The sequence below is a fragment of the Papilio xuthus genome, unplaced genomic scaffold (assembly GCF_000836235.2).
Source record: "Papilio xuthus unplaced genomic scaffold, Pxut_1.1 DF826961.1, whole genome shotgun sequence".
Classification (NCBI taxonomy): domain Eukaryota; kingdom Metazoa; phylum Arthropoda; class Insecta; order Lepidoptera; family Papilionidae; genus Papilio; species Papilio xuthus.
In genome coordinates, this window is record NW_013531688.1 from 1,431,515 (window position 1) to 1,446,749 (window position 15,235).

Consider the following 15,235-nt stretch of genomic DNA (forward strand, 5'->3'; position numbering starts at 1 on the left):
AGCTTTATCGGCATTTGTCCGAGTTTGTTTATAGCCTAACAGGATTACTGGTTGTGATTGATTCGACTTCCTCCAAATAAATATCACCCTAACCGATCTAAAGGAGTTTGTCTACTTTGTTTTATACTACGGTATTAACATTTAATTGAAAAGAACTTCAGATTATGGGAACTTAACAGTGGTAGAGCCCGTTTTAACATCTTCGCACGAATTGGCCCGGCTCGCCCGGTAAATACCACGACCACACAGAAGACAGGCGTGAAGTGGAAGCAATCCCGCGTTTCGTCTGATGAGTGTGCGTCCCGGAGGCCTTATTTAGTCCTCTTTCCCTTCCCACCCATGTTCTTATAAAGAAAGGATGGGAAGTTGAAGTGGACTTTCGGTATGAGAGGATGCATGGAAAGGGAAAATATTTTATTTCTGTGCATTCTTTCCTCCGTCGATTGAAGGTAGGCAACGCATATGCAATTGCGTATGTCTATGGGCAACAGTCACTTCGTTATGTCAGCGATTTCAGGTGGCTGCTCGCTCGTTTGCCACCTTATGATATAAAAAAAAATATTCATTATAGATTCATTTTAAAGTATATAGCTTGAAATAGTATTATTTTTATTTAGGCCAGAATTATTCGTATATGGTACATGTAGAAAAACATTTTCTAATCAAAACACTACGAAGCAAATGGATATTAGTTGCTGTTAGAACATATGTAAATCGTCCGTTACCGATCTATTAAATAGTGGTACGTTACACATGTTTTTTGATCGATTAAATAGTTCCATTTCTAAATCAATATCAAACTTTACAGCGATCGTAATAAAATACAAAATAGAACACATTTTTAAAGTGTTTCGATAGTTTATAGTTTTTTTCTACTAAAAGCATACGGAGTTCTCTCGCTTTGTTAATTAAGACATGTATTATCAAACGTTTTGAGGCAGTAAATAAAAATGTAATCTACCATTCTGAGAGTATAGGCGTCTCAATAACACGCCTTTATCTTGGAATGGTTAGCCGAAACGCATAACGTTTCTTTGATCCTACACCTACACGCACTATTAAGCCGTAATAATCTTCCATTAATACTAATGCAGTGTCAAATTTTAATGTATCTTTAGATATGATATGTAAAAAGCCCAAATATTCGAAACGTCTCAATCCGATGTAATTGATGGTTTGAAATTTTTTAATTTTTATGTTTACAGGTAATCTCTCGACTGTAGAACACAAACATTAAGGTAACATTTTATATTAAATAATATAAGTTTATCATCAGCTCACTACTATGACGGGCTCTGAGCCTACCCTAAGTTAAGGGTGATTAAGCCATAGTCAACCACGCTGGCCAATTACGGGTTGGTTGACTTCACACATGTCTTTGAATTTCTTCTCAGATATGTGCAGGTTGCATCACGATGTCTTCCTTCACCGTAAGAACGTCGGATAAATGTACATATGTAAATCGTATTATACATATGTAAATGTAATAGTGGAAATCGAAAAACACATTGGTACATGGCGGGATTCGAACCCAGGACCTGCAAAAATAAATAATAGAAGATGTGAATGTTTAGATGGATGGATATTTGTTTGAAGATATCTTCAGAACGGCTTAACGGATCTCGATGAAATTAGGCATACATATAGAAGATAGTATGGAAGAACACATAGGCTAGTCAATAAGTTTTTTTTAAGTTCCGCGCAGAAGGTGTCGCGTGCAACAGCTAGTATAGGAGATGACATAAGGCAATATTTTGATGCCCATAATTTATATAACGTTTGTTTTAGTTTCAAATATTTAAAGAATTAACTACACAGTTTTATGGTAAGTAAGAACTACAAGTTATATTTCGTGTTCTATTTTAGGTTTGCTTTGTACTTAAATTTTGTTTTTAAATTTCTCAAATTTGAGGAAAACTTTTCAATACAAATTAGTCAAAAGTTTTTTGACTTACGAAGCAGGTCATGAGTTTTGAAGCGAACTGATTAAACACTTTAATCTTTATTTACTATGGCGTTTCTACGAACAATTTCGTTTTAGGATTTATCGTTGAACTTTAAATGAGACCAAGTCCCGACTTTCTACAACTGTTCTAATATTATTATTTCATTTCTGACTTAGATTTGTTGGATTCGCTTCTGCGTGAGTTCATACGGAAAATTACGTTGAGAATTTGTTTCAATTTATTGTTTTAATTTTAAATATTTACTGTATTTTTTAATTTCTCATTTTTAAAATTGGTTGTATAAAGTTTGAATGAATGGATAGATGTTTGTTATTTCTAGAACGGCATGGCTCTCGCTGAATTTTGACATAGATGTAGAGCAGTCTGGAAGAACACATAGGCTGCTATTTTTTTTTAATTCCCCGTTGACGGAGTCGCGACGGCTAGTATTACTACAATTATTTTTACAATCATTTTTCTATAATCATTGCCATATGCTTTACCTAATGTAGTATAACAGGTAAGAAATGAAGAAGCCACTTCTAGTAAGTCACTGATGTATTTTCAAATATTGACCGCATCGTTATCTAGAAGCGTGTCGGGCATTTAACATTGATAACAAAGTCGCCACCCTTAAAAAATGGACTGTTTGTCTGTGTTTATACAACGAAGCGGATATGACAAGGTGCGGAACCTTTTGTAATTAAAAATGGACGTTAGGCTAGTTTCACACTAGGGTAATACAGTGCGCAGAACAGTAGGACAGAATAGTATTGCTATTGCTTGAAACTACAGCGCCGTGATAGAAATCTCGTAGACACAGTTTCATTCGCTAGTTAAATCTACAAAATGTATAAGAATAAATACATGACTAGCATACTATTGCTACTTTTATACATTTTTAACTTCGTGTTCAATATCGCTAATCAATTGATACTTTGTCAAGGACAACACTATAATGCGCAGACGGGGACGCGGACGAGAGCGAAAGCGTGCCCGTGGTCCCGTCCCGATGCGTTGGAGGAACAGAGGGGTTTAGTGGGTATGCCTCCGTTATGGAGGAGAATCCCACATAACTACCGCGTCCCCCCCGGGGCGCGGAGCATACATAAAGCATTCCCCTCTGAGAAAAAAAAAAGGACAACACTATAATACGGTAAGTTTGCGTTCAAACAGCAGAACTGTCTACACTTCCCTCGTGTGAAACTAACTTTATATGATATCGTGTTGCATTTTAAATTTACTGTTTTGTGTGACCGGTCGGTTGGTCATTTTTAAACACACATTTCATTTTTATTGACGCTGTAATTAAGAAAGGAAGACAGTTTGGTCAACAAAAAAATATTTTATTACAATCAGACATAAATTTTAATTAAGGACGTTAATTCTACTTTTTTTGATACAAAGATAATTGGGGCGTCAACACTGTCCGCTTCTTTATATATAAAAAAAAGTTTTACAACTTTGTCTCGTATAATTACCAGAGTCTAGAGACCAGAGATTACCAACCTTTTAGATAGAGCCCATTTCAAAATTTACTGGTTTGTGTACCTAGCGCCGACTCAGAACCTCAGAGATCTTACCATTTTAGGATTACTGGACTGGTACGTTTCTGGTACCAAAATCTCTGTATAAACATATCGAAAAAACTCAGATAATATGTTTTAAATGGTCTGAAACCTACAATAAGTACTTGTTCATATTTATTACGAGGGCGCGTACTCGGACGCGAAATTTCAAACATAGGAAGTTGTATAAGAGTGTTCACATCTAACCAGGGGTGGAGCTTGTGATTTAATCGCGAATTCAAGTAAGTTAACGCCCGCGCCTGTGTGCCGGTGCTGCACTACATTATAGCTGTTAATGACTTTATAACTAAGTTTCTAGATATATTAACTATTTAACACGTAATCAAAAAATCAAAATATAAGTATGCAATAAATCTGTAACTCGACTCCCACATGTGCTGAGTGAGAGCATTCAAAAGATATTAATTACGACTCAAGGCATTCCCAGTGAGTATTTCAACGCTTTAATTGGGAACAAATGTGCTGATAGCTAAGCTCATGTTCATTCCGGAATCACGTATCTGACTTGATTATGATAAATTCTTTGACATTGGTGTGAAAGAAAAGGTTTATATTTTTATCTGTGGTATACCAATTCTTATCTTACTAATATTATAAATATTGATGAAATTTGGCATAGATGTAGAACATAGTTATGAAGAACACATAGGCTACTAAGTTTTTAAATTCCGCGGTGAAAAAGTTGCAGGCGACCACTAGTTTTAAGATAAAAAACGAATAATTACTAATAAATTAATGCCTATGTTTTTTCATATAATCAAATTAAAAAAGCGATTGATTTTTTTTAAGAGTTTATTTATAACAGACAATAACAGACTAATATGTAGACAAAATAAGAAGTAAAATTCGTCTACTCCTTTAAAAGAGGTTCTAGTACCATCCAAACCTCTAAAATCATTCTCGTAATAACTGTAGGACTGTTTTTGTACATTTAAGCTCTGTTAATTACCAATTCGAGCTTTTAATAACAGTAAATTATGTGACGCAAATGTCCATTTGTACACAAAATCCATTTTCCCCTTTCCGTATTCAATTGAATCACAAATGCCTTTCATGATACTGACTCAATTCCCTCTGCATCCGTAATCATCGCTTAACGTGAATAGACAGATTTTGTTGTCGAACTGTTGAGTTCGGGATTAATGGCCATAGAATTTGTCCGTAGTATTATATCTTGGAACCTAAATATAGTATTGCTGTCTCTGTTTTTCCTAAGTTAAACAATAAGGATGACAGTGGAATTACTGCTTTGTTGATTTCGTCCACGACTCCGTCCGCAAGGAATTAAAAAAAAACTTAATAAGTAGCCTATGTGTTTTTCCAGACTATGTTCTACATCTGTGTAAAATTTCATCAAGATCCGTTGAGTCGTTCCGGAGATACCTTCAGACAAACATTTATAATATTTAGTAAGATAAGTAATTTAGTAGTGTTATTGCGCAGGATCCCATCTTCTCTGATTCCTATCAAACAGATTGTTCGGACTACATTCCAATATAACGATTTGTAATATTTACTTTACATCTTATGATTACAATCCTTATTAACTATGCTTCATTTGCTGTTTAAATAAAACCAAATAAATAATGCAATAAACCTAAGCATACAAGCATACAATTTCAGCAGACATTAACACATGACGACGTACATAAATCATAAAGTAAATAGGCAATAAGAAGATATTTATCTGTGCATCAACGGACTCGGTGTAACACGACGAGAAATCCGATTAATATAACAATATGGTTAATTGCGTCGAGCGAGCTTTGCCGGCCTCAGGGCGCGGGGGACGAAGTGCGCGGCGAGAAGGACTAAGTGCGCGGCGAGAAGGACGAAGTGCACGGCTAGAACGACGAAGTACAGGACGCCGGGGACGAAGTTCGTGCGGGGATCGGGGAAGGTCCACATTAAATAATTCGCATATATACATTTAAAATGACGAGCCTTTAATGATGTACCCAAATTTTATCCATACTAATATTATAAAGCGGAAGAGTTTATTTGTTTGTTTGTTTAAACGCGCTAATCTCAGGAACTATTGGTCCGATTTGAAAAATTCTTTTTTTGTTGGATAGTCCATTTAGGAAGGTTGTAGGCTATATAATATTACGTTGCTACTAATATTTTTTCTTAATTCCCCGCGGACGGGGTCGCGGGCGACAGCTAGTTGCTTCATAAAGACCATGCTTGTCATTACTTTGTTTGTAATTATTAATGTTTAGCATAGTTTTTTTTATTTTTTCTCTACACAGTTGTATATATGAAGTTTGCAAATAAATATTTTCTTAATGCGATTTGATAATTACTACTGAAAACCGTAGCACTCTCGTTGCGTTGACGCCTGCTGTTGCTTGCCGTCTGCCGTGTAAGGCAAAATCGCACCTTTGGTCGCTACTTAGTTAAGTTTAATATATATATCATATAATTAGTTTAGACTTTGGATTGCGTTTAATTAGAGTTTTGCTGTTGGCAAATATTTTTATTACATGTCACTCACTTTTTTTTTAATCTTACAACGAATCATTAATTTTATCATGAATATCACAAGAATGGTTTTTCTTACAACGTTGCCATCATTAAAAGCAAGTTAAGTTTTCGTGTCGTTCGGGCACAGATTACAAAACATCCTGCTTGTTATTACTGACAGTTTTTAAAATCCGACACTTCATAATAATACTTAGGCATACTATAAATTATCAGCAAATAAAACTAAATAAATTATTGATGATTGATAATTTAAATTTATGATGTTAAACATTAAAAACCTGTTTTTTATAGTCGTAAGATATAATTTTCTAATTTATTTATTGCTTTCCATTCTAATCCTAATTGTATGATAACGAAAACCAAAATGATATATCACAATTTACTTTTGTACTTCGTTGTTTGAATTGCGTCTAGTCTAAAAAATAATAGAGTTTAACATACAATTTCTTAAGATATTGTTCCTAGTCCGATAATAAACTAACGAAGTTCACAATCGTTCGATGACATTACAAAACAATCGCGTTCATGCCGGATTGTTGTTAATGCCACTTCTTGTCGCTTCCTTTAAATCGATATTCCGATCAGAGATCGCTTGCATTTGTCAACGTGAGTTACAATAGCTATAGTGTGTAGCCTATATTAGGAGCGTCGGTGGCTCAGTGGTCAAGCACTTGACTTGCAATCTGCAGGTCCTGGGTTCGAATCCCGGCATATACCAATGTGTTTTTCATAATGGTTTAGTATAATTTTACCGTGAATTTCCTCTTCCAAAATTCTCTTAAGACATTGTTCTCTTAATTTATAAAAAGACAAAGAGATACCATCTCTCTATATATCTTACTAATATTATAAATGTTTAGATGGAATGGATGAGTGTATGGATGTTTGTGACCGGATCTCGCTCAAATTTGGCATACATATAGAGCATAGTCTGAAATAACACATAGGCTACTATTTTTTTCAATTCGCGCGGACGGAGTTGCGGGCGATAGCTAGTTTTTGGATAAATGCAAACTGAAACCCATATAATCAATCTTGACGAATTAAATAAACAAACATATTTAATTTATCATACATATAGGAACATAAATTCAATACCTAATATATTAGTTTTAAACTAGATTGAGAAACCGAAACAAACATTGGAAACTGTACCGCGTACTTGGACCTGATTCCAATTAATCTTCTCTGTGCATTTCGTAGCTCTATATCGTAGTGTAACTTTACCATTCACTACGATTGACTTTATCAACTTAACTATTTCACTTAACCACATACAGTTGACCTCATTTCAATGAAAATTTAAGAGCAGTTTTATTGCACTATTCAGAGATTAAGTTGAGTATGAAAAATCAACTAGCTTAAGTTAACGATGCTTATTCTGTTGTAAAGTTGAAATACATCCATACAATTCTTCGAGTGTAATTTATCATCATCATCAGCTCACTATACATCCCCAATGAGGGGCTCGAAGTCTACCCTAAGTTAGGACTAGGCCATAGTCAACCACGCTGACCCTGTACGGGTTGGGTTACTTCACACATATCTTTGAATTGCTTCGCAGATTTGTGCAGGTTGCGTAAGTTCCTTCACTGTAAGAACGTCAGATAAATGTACATATGTAAAATCGAAAAAAAACATTGGAACAGTGCGGGACTCGAATCCAGGACCTGCAGATTACAAGTTGAATGCTTAACCCCTGAGCCACAGACGCTGACTGTAATTAATTTTACGAATTTCATGTTTTTTTTTCAATTGAATAAATAGATGTAGTTGAAACTGACCTTTATAGTATAAGTCTCAAACATAGCTATAAATTAACAAACATATTTCCATCTTGTAAATTTTATATTCCAATTTAGTGAAAGAAATCTATTTTAATTATAACCTTCACTCATAATTCTTATAATTTAAAAACGTCTGAAACATGATTAATAATATAACGTCATAATTATTATATTCGTGAGCAATAGTGTCGGCAAGACATAACTAATTTAACAAGACACCTCAAAAGTGTTTATCGATTCGCTTTAATATATTACAAAAGGTACTTTGAATGTATCACATTAAATTGGTCGAGTTAGATTATTACGTTACCCCATCGCCTTATACCACCCGCTGCGACTAATGTTAGTCGTCTTTACAGCCTACAACCAAAGTAGCGACATCATTTTTCAACTGCGCATCACTTTTAATATCGCTATACTCGTATCACGCGGTGTGCGACTGCGTTCGTTCACGTACACATCGTTTATCATACTTTACAGCGCCATAATTTATTTACGAAGACAATCTTTACACTCAGATACCTTTACACGATGCTCTCAGATTACCCAACTTGTACGCGATTCAGTAATTAATTAGGTTTTTACTTTTATAGCCTTTTAATGTTAACAATGTATCACGACATTTAACAGATCTTCAACTTGATAACAGCATCGCTTTAAAAATGTGAAGAAAATAACTTTTAAATAACTCCAAAACTACAAAATAGTTACAGTTACATAGACTTAAGTTTCATCGAAAATTAAAAAAGAATGCATTCATCCTTCAATTTATAAAGGTTAATGCAAAAGGAACTTGTATTTTGATATAATAGAGGCTATTTTAAATTATTACTACAATAGGAAATTATATGACTTTATTAAATATTTTTGGACGTTTTCCATCATATAAGTGGTTTAACACCTGAACCTGAGTCTCCCATACATTTTAAGTATTCTGAATCCATTCATTCATTACTAACAATATAACTTTTGACATAAAAGTGAGCGACGGGCCGCGTCCGCGAAAAAATACCAGTACCACTCATCCTAATGAAGGGCCCCCGATGGGCTCGAAACTAGTCGGTGCCGCCACCGAACGAATATACGTGAGTGTTTAGCCGTTTTTATATCAGTTTAGTATAATGTTTCACGAAAGTTTGGATAATTTTATATTTAGTCGACTTCAAAAAGAAGGAGGTTTTCAATTCTTCTGCATGTTTTATTAATGAAAGCCAAAATTGTCATTAAATTTTTAATTTCATGAAATAAAAGGGATTCAAAATAGAATACACAACCTCATGTGTCCTCTATGAAAATTTTATAGTCTTCATAATGTATGATCAGAGCAATCCGCTTTGTTACATAATAAAAGTCGCTGTGGATTAACAAAATTCATGCAGAATCACGTCTGTACACTTTATGACGGCTATTTGAGTCAGTAGGCGAGTGATTTCATAAAGGATATTATGCATAGTGACCTTTTTGCATAGTATCTATGCCAGTGTTATTTAATATATCGCTCGACCCATGCCATAGTCTGGATAATATGGAAATGAGTCTGGGTCAGTTCCAACTCACTTCCCTCATAAGAATTCTGAACGTACTGATGTAGAAAATCATATTTTGTTCCAACGAAATATAAAGTTTGTGACCTATGAAATTATATACGACATTATCGTATGCAATTTAATTTTACATTTGAATTACAATTTACGTTTTCATGTGTTAAGTTATGTGAACATTAGGAATTACTTTTTAATTTAAAATAAGGATGTTCCACCTACTACTTATGCACCAAATAAGCATAAAAAAGCAAATTATATCACTTTACAGTCAAATTAAAATCTAACACCAAAAAAGCATAAAAAATCAAATTATATCATTTCACAGTCAAATAAAAATCTAAATCAACATTTTAAAATTCTCTGTAAGATGTATAAAAATATATTTACGTAAAATTAATTTTAATTTATGCACAATTATAAATCAAAATAGCCAATTAATAAAGTAATTTTCAAAGAGGGAAGGTGAAATTATAAAAGGAAATAAATTTCGTTTCGACATAAATCACTGTCTTTTCATGTAATTTCCATAAAATCACCATTAAAACACAAATTATCGTTGTCAAGTTATATTTTAAGTTGCTAAAGTGTCGCGATTCGATTACTGAAACCCATTAAGTTACAAGTTGGTACAAATTACGAGCCTATTCAGGGGTGGCCAACATTTTACTTAATAAATTGCGTAATTGTTAAATGTATTATGTCATTATCAAAATTAAAACATATTGTCATTACATTTGAGATCACATTGAATAAATAAAATAACACTATTTGTTAATTACAAGCCAACAAAAACCTGAACATTATGACATTGAGGGAAATAATGTCAACCGAATGACACCTCACTAGTCAAAATCGGTTGTTTCGTTTTGACTACAGATAGTTAAAATAAAATACACAAATATAAAACCTACAAATATACGCATGAAAATCATTAGGTCAGTTTAGTAGTACTTTAATCCAACAATAGTTCAATTGGCTGCATAAAAAAAGTGACGGACAGGATATCCAGATACAGGGAACTCCTAAAGTGATCAATTATACTCGTATAAGTACAACCAAAGTCGCCAAATTAATTGAAACACCCACTGTGCGTTAATACATCGGAGCGTACACATCGTCAAATATATGAGTGCATTCAAGGTGTCCATAACTATAGTAACAGACACAGCGCCGATTAGTATTAAGCATCCAAGATATGCAAAAATATCGTAACCTACATACTTACTGACTTCATTTTTAACTAGTGATTCAAAGCCAGCTTTAACTTAAGTTATTGTTGCATTTACTTTCGCTCATCGATCTTCTTACTTAACGAGCGTAACTTATCAAAGTGTATAAAACAAAATGCACTTTCCGCTTTTTAACAGCTCGCAGTTCCGTACAATTTAAACTTTTTAAGAGTTTACTAAGAATCTTATTTTTAACGGAGAGTTCCATAATTTTCATGTTCCGGTTACTCTGAGCAAGTCACTATGTACTAAAATTATATTCAATAAAAAATATGTATTTTCATGAATAAATTGAACATACTGTAATTTTATATAGTGTCTTTAAAAAGATTATAGAATGCCCATCGGGTTGACAAAAGAGTAACGAAATTAACAAATATCTATTTGTACAAAATATCTATCTTCATTTTGTCAATCTGGCAATTAACACCAAAAAATGTTTGAGAAATTTATATCAAATAATCCAATGCGAAAATCCAAACATCAACTACATTTAACTTTCCTTGTTTTACCGCACATTGTTAAAACAAAAAAACTAATCGCGAACAAAAACCGCCAAACTTCCAATTCTGACCGATTTCGATTGAAACGTCGACTAAAAATACTCACAGAAACAAAGCGACGAAGGATGTCTTAATTCCACGAAGCCAATACGAATTGCCAACGATTTGTCGGGCTCATTGGTTTGATATCTAAATTAGTATGGAGACGGGGCCCCATACTTTTTTCTTTTCCTCAACGAACTTGACGTCCCAATTAATGGTGTGCAATTTCAAAGATCTGAATCGTTAACGCCTCATATATCAGTAAAATGATTACCATAAATCTATATTTAACATTTAGTTGCCGCCTTTATTGCAATATTTAATTGTTGCGCTTCTTTTTAAACATTATTCAAACTAGCTGTCGCCCGCGACTTCGTCCGCGTGTAATTAAAAAATACTTAATACTTAACTTATGTGTTTTTCCAGACTATGTTCTATATGTGTACCAAATTTCACCAAAATCCGTTGAGCTGTTCCGGAGTTACCTTCAAACAAACATCCATCCATCTTAACATTCGCATTTATAATATTAGTAAGCTAGTAAGATTAAAATTGTCTGTTTAAGAAAGCTTTTCCTTTAGCAAACAAATTTTTATTTCTGCGACGTTTGGGAAGCAGAGTATTTAGTTCAATACGTAATCTGATTACAAATAGAATAATCTAATTACAACTATTAAAAGGTGGCAAACGAACAAACGGTCACCTAAAACCACTAACCCTAGACATCCACGATTGCAGATGAATTGCCTTCAGACGATAAAGGAGGGGAACCATAGAAGGAGAATATTTTCCCTCCCTATGAGATTCCAGAAACTTTATGCTACGGCATAGCATTTCTTGTTCTTAAAGGATTGAAATAAAATAGAATGGAAAAGGTGAAAGAAAAAAAGAAATAAGGAGTCGTAGCCAATCTAAAATACCAACTTCAAGGAAAATGAAAAATATTTCATCTTCCCAACAAGTTTGTTAAACAAAAAATTGTAGAGGGTTAAAGAATACTTTGTCAAAAATTAATGCAAAATTATACAATTTGGGTGAAAGCGCTCACGACGGACTACAGTTACAAAAACTCCAAGCCTCTCAAGCTATTTGAACTAACTGTATTTATTATACTCTCCAATTTAAATAAGATAAAATAAAGTTTTTGCGACTTTCCTGTGAATTGTTAACAAATAAGACTTATTTTTAATCTCAAAGAGAAAGTTATTTGAGTATGCCATTATAATGTTCAGAGAAAGAGTATTGTTATTTCTTTTACGTGAACTTGTTCAGTTATAAAGATGTGAAAATATTTTAAGAGTAAACATACAACATTTTGACAGTGGTAGAGCCCGCATTAACATCTTCGCACGAATTGGCCCGGCTCGTCAGATGAAATACCACGACACAGAAGACAGGCGTCAAGTGGAAGCAATTCCGCGTTTTGTCTGGTAAGTGTGCGTCCCGGAGGCCTAATTTAGTCGTCTTTCCCTCCGACCCTTCTTCTTAAAAGAAAAGAATGGGAAGTGGAAGTGGACTTTCCGAATAAGAGGATTCATACAAAGGGAATATATTTTCTTTCTGTGCATCCTCTCTTCCGTCGATTAAAGGTAGACAACGCATATGGAATAGCGTATGTTTATGGGCAATGGTCACTTCGCTATTTCAGTGATTTCAGGGGGCCGCTCTCTCCTTTGCGACCTTATGATATAAAAACACTCAAAAAACTAAAAGTTTATAATGATCACATTTTGATACTACTATAATACACTCTATTCCTTTGTGTTAAGATTGATAATTCTATGAAACTGACAACAGTTGAGTTGGATGAAGCCGATTTATACTAACGAAAAATCTAACAATTCATCATAATAGTGCCACGCAATTACTGTTAGAAGCGTTAATGACTGACGTCTATTATTAATCTGTGGGGAACTTGTTTTGAACTCACAAGACTCATAGCAATTCTGATAATAATCTTGTTAATAATTACCAAGTTATTTCTCTTCCCACAATCTTGATTAGTTTCTATTTGTATGTTATTTTTCAAACCAACAGCCGGACATAGTTGGTGGCTCGACAACTCTGTTAGGAATGTTTAATTCGTGTGATTTTTCTTAGTTGGTATTATCTGACAAGGAATCAGTGGAGCTTTTCCAGGAATTGTGTTCGGTTTTATTAAACGATTTTTCGTCTTTGTACGTATTACAAAGTCGAATCTAATAACGACCATATTTCATCGTCAACATACTAATATCATAAACTAGCGGTCGCCCGCGACTCAGTCCGCGCGGAATTAAAAAAAAGCAGCCTATGTGCTCTTCCAGACTATGATCTATATGTATGCCAAATTTCATCAAGATCCGTTAAGTTGTTCTAGAGATACCTTCGAACATCCATCCATCCACCCATCCATTCATCTAAACATTATATATACTATTATATATACAAACAAACAAACTCTTCCGCTTTATAATATTAGTATAGTTGCGAATGTTTAGATGTATGATAGGATGATATGTTACTAGGTATCTCCAGAACAGCATGGATCTCTTGCAATTTGCAGGTCCTGGGTTCGAATCCATGTACCAATGTGTCTTTCGATTTCCGATTTGCATATGTACATTTATCCGATGTCATTAAGATGAAGGAAAATATCGTGATGCAACCTGCACATATCTGAGAAGAAATTTCAAGATATGTGTGAAGTCAACCATCCCGCACTTGGCGTTAGTTGACTATGACCTAGTCACTCACACGATGAGCTTCTTTAATCATCAATCATCAACCTGCCCTTATCCCTATCGAGGGTCGGCACAGCATGTACTACTCCTCCATACATCTCTATCAGCCGTCATATCCGAGTCTACCCCCTTTTTACGCATATCCTCTTTCACACAGTCATTCCATACTTTTTTTGGTCTTCCTCTACCCTTGTAGCCATCCACATTCAATCTCATTACTTTTTTGCTTATATCATCATCATCCCTCCTCATAACATGTCCAAACCACGCTAATCTTTTACTCCTCAATTTCTCGATCACTGGCGCTACTTTCAAACTTCCTCTAATATACACATTTTTAACTTTATCCTTCCTTGTCACACCACACATCCATCTTAGCATACGCATTTCAGCTACATGCAATCTTCTTTCATCCGAAACCTTGGTGGCCCAACATTCAGATCCGATGAGCTTCTTTAATAAACAAGAATAATATTTCAGGTAAGCCTTCAACACAAAGTTAACAATTTTAAACAATTCATTAAATTAACATTTTTAAGATCTCGATTCCTTTCAGTAAAAGTGGCCAGTGCCTTAAATGTTATAAATATTAATCATTAAGTCATATTTAAATGTTTCCTGCTACTGTTAGAAAATTATGAATGCTCAAATGAATTTAATATACAAAGACTTCATTACCATATAGCCGGCGTGTGGCTTCACTGCGTTTTTAAATTAATTTATCTTTTCTTTTTATTCCGAGGTATTGTTGTTGGAATTACTTCTTAATTTTAAACTACAGTCGCCAGCTCTATTATAACGTTTGCTTATTCAAATTAACTTACTTGAATTTATTATCATAACTAGCTCTCGCCCGTGACTCTGTCCGCGCGGAATTAAATAACTTAATAAGTAGCTTATGAGTTCTTCCAGACTATGTTCTACGTCTGTGCCCGTAGAGTTGAGCCGTTCCAATGATACCTTCTAACAAACATCCATCCATCTATACTTTCGCATCATATTACTTACTAATGTTATAAATGCGAATGTTTAGAATGGATGGTTGTTTTTTTGATTGTATCTCCAGAAAGACTGCATGGATCTTGCTAATATTGGGCAAAGAGATAGAGCATAGTCGCAAGAACACATAGGCTGCATATAAAGTTTTTTTTAATACCGCGAGGAAGTAGTCGCATGAGACACCTAGTTTATAATATTAGTAAGATTTATCTCATCAGTACCGTGTGAAATAAAATGTGATCTAGATGTTTACGACAAAATCATATTCCATTTTCAAAAATCACTAAGCTGTAATTTCTTTGTTATGAATTGTGCTTTGGAACAAGTTTTTTCCTCTTATATGAGAAGAAAACTTTTTATTTAATTCTGGTACCTGACAATTCTTA

General features: G+C 34.1%; 1 protein-coding gene across 1 annotated transcript in view; it reads left to right on the forward strand.

Annotated features, from left to right (window-relative positions):
- Nucleotides 1-1,205: 1,205 nt before the first annotated feature.
- pxb (putative Hedgehog signaling attenuator pxb) overlaps nt 1,206-15,235 on the forward strand; it is a 78,397-nt gene continuing 64,367 nt past the window's right edge. Inside the window, exon 1 of the mRNA XM_013315726.1 lies at nt 1,206-1,238. The gene's annotated coding sequence lies outside the window, so the exon portion shown is untranslated. The remainder of the gene's footprint in view (nt 1,239-15,235) is intronic.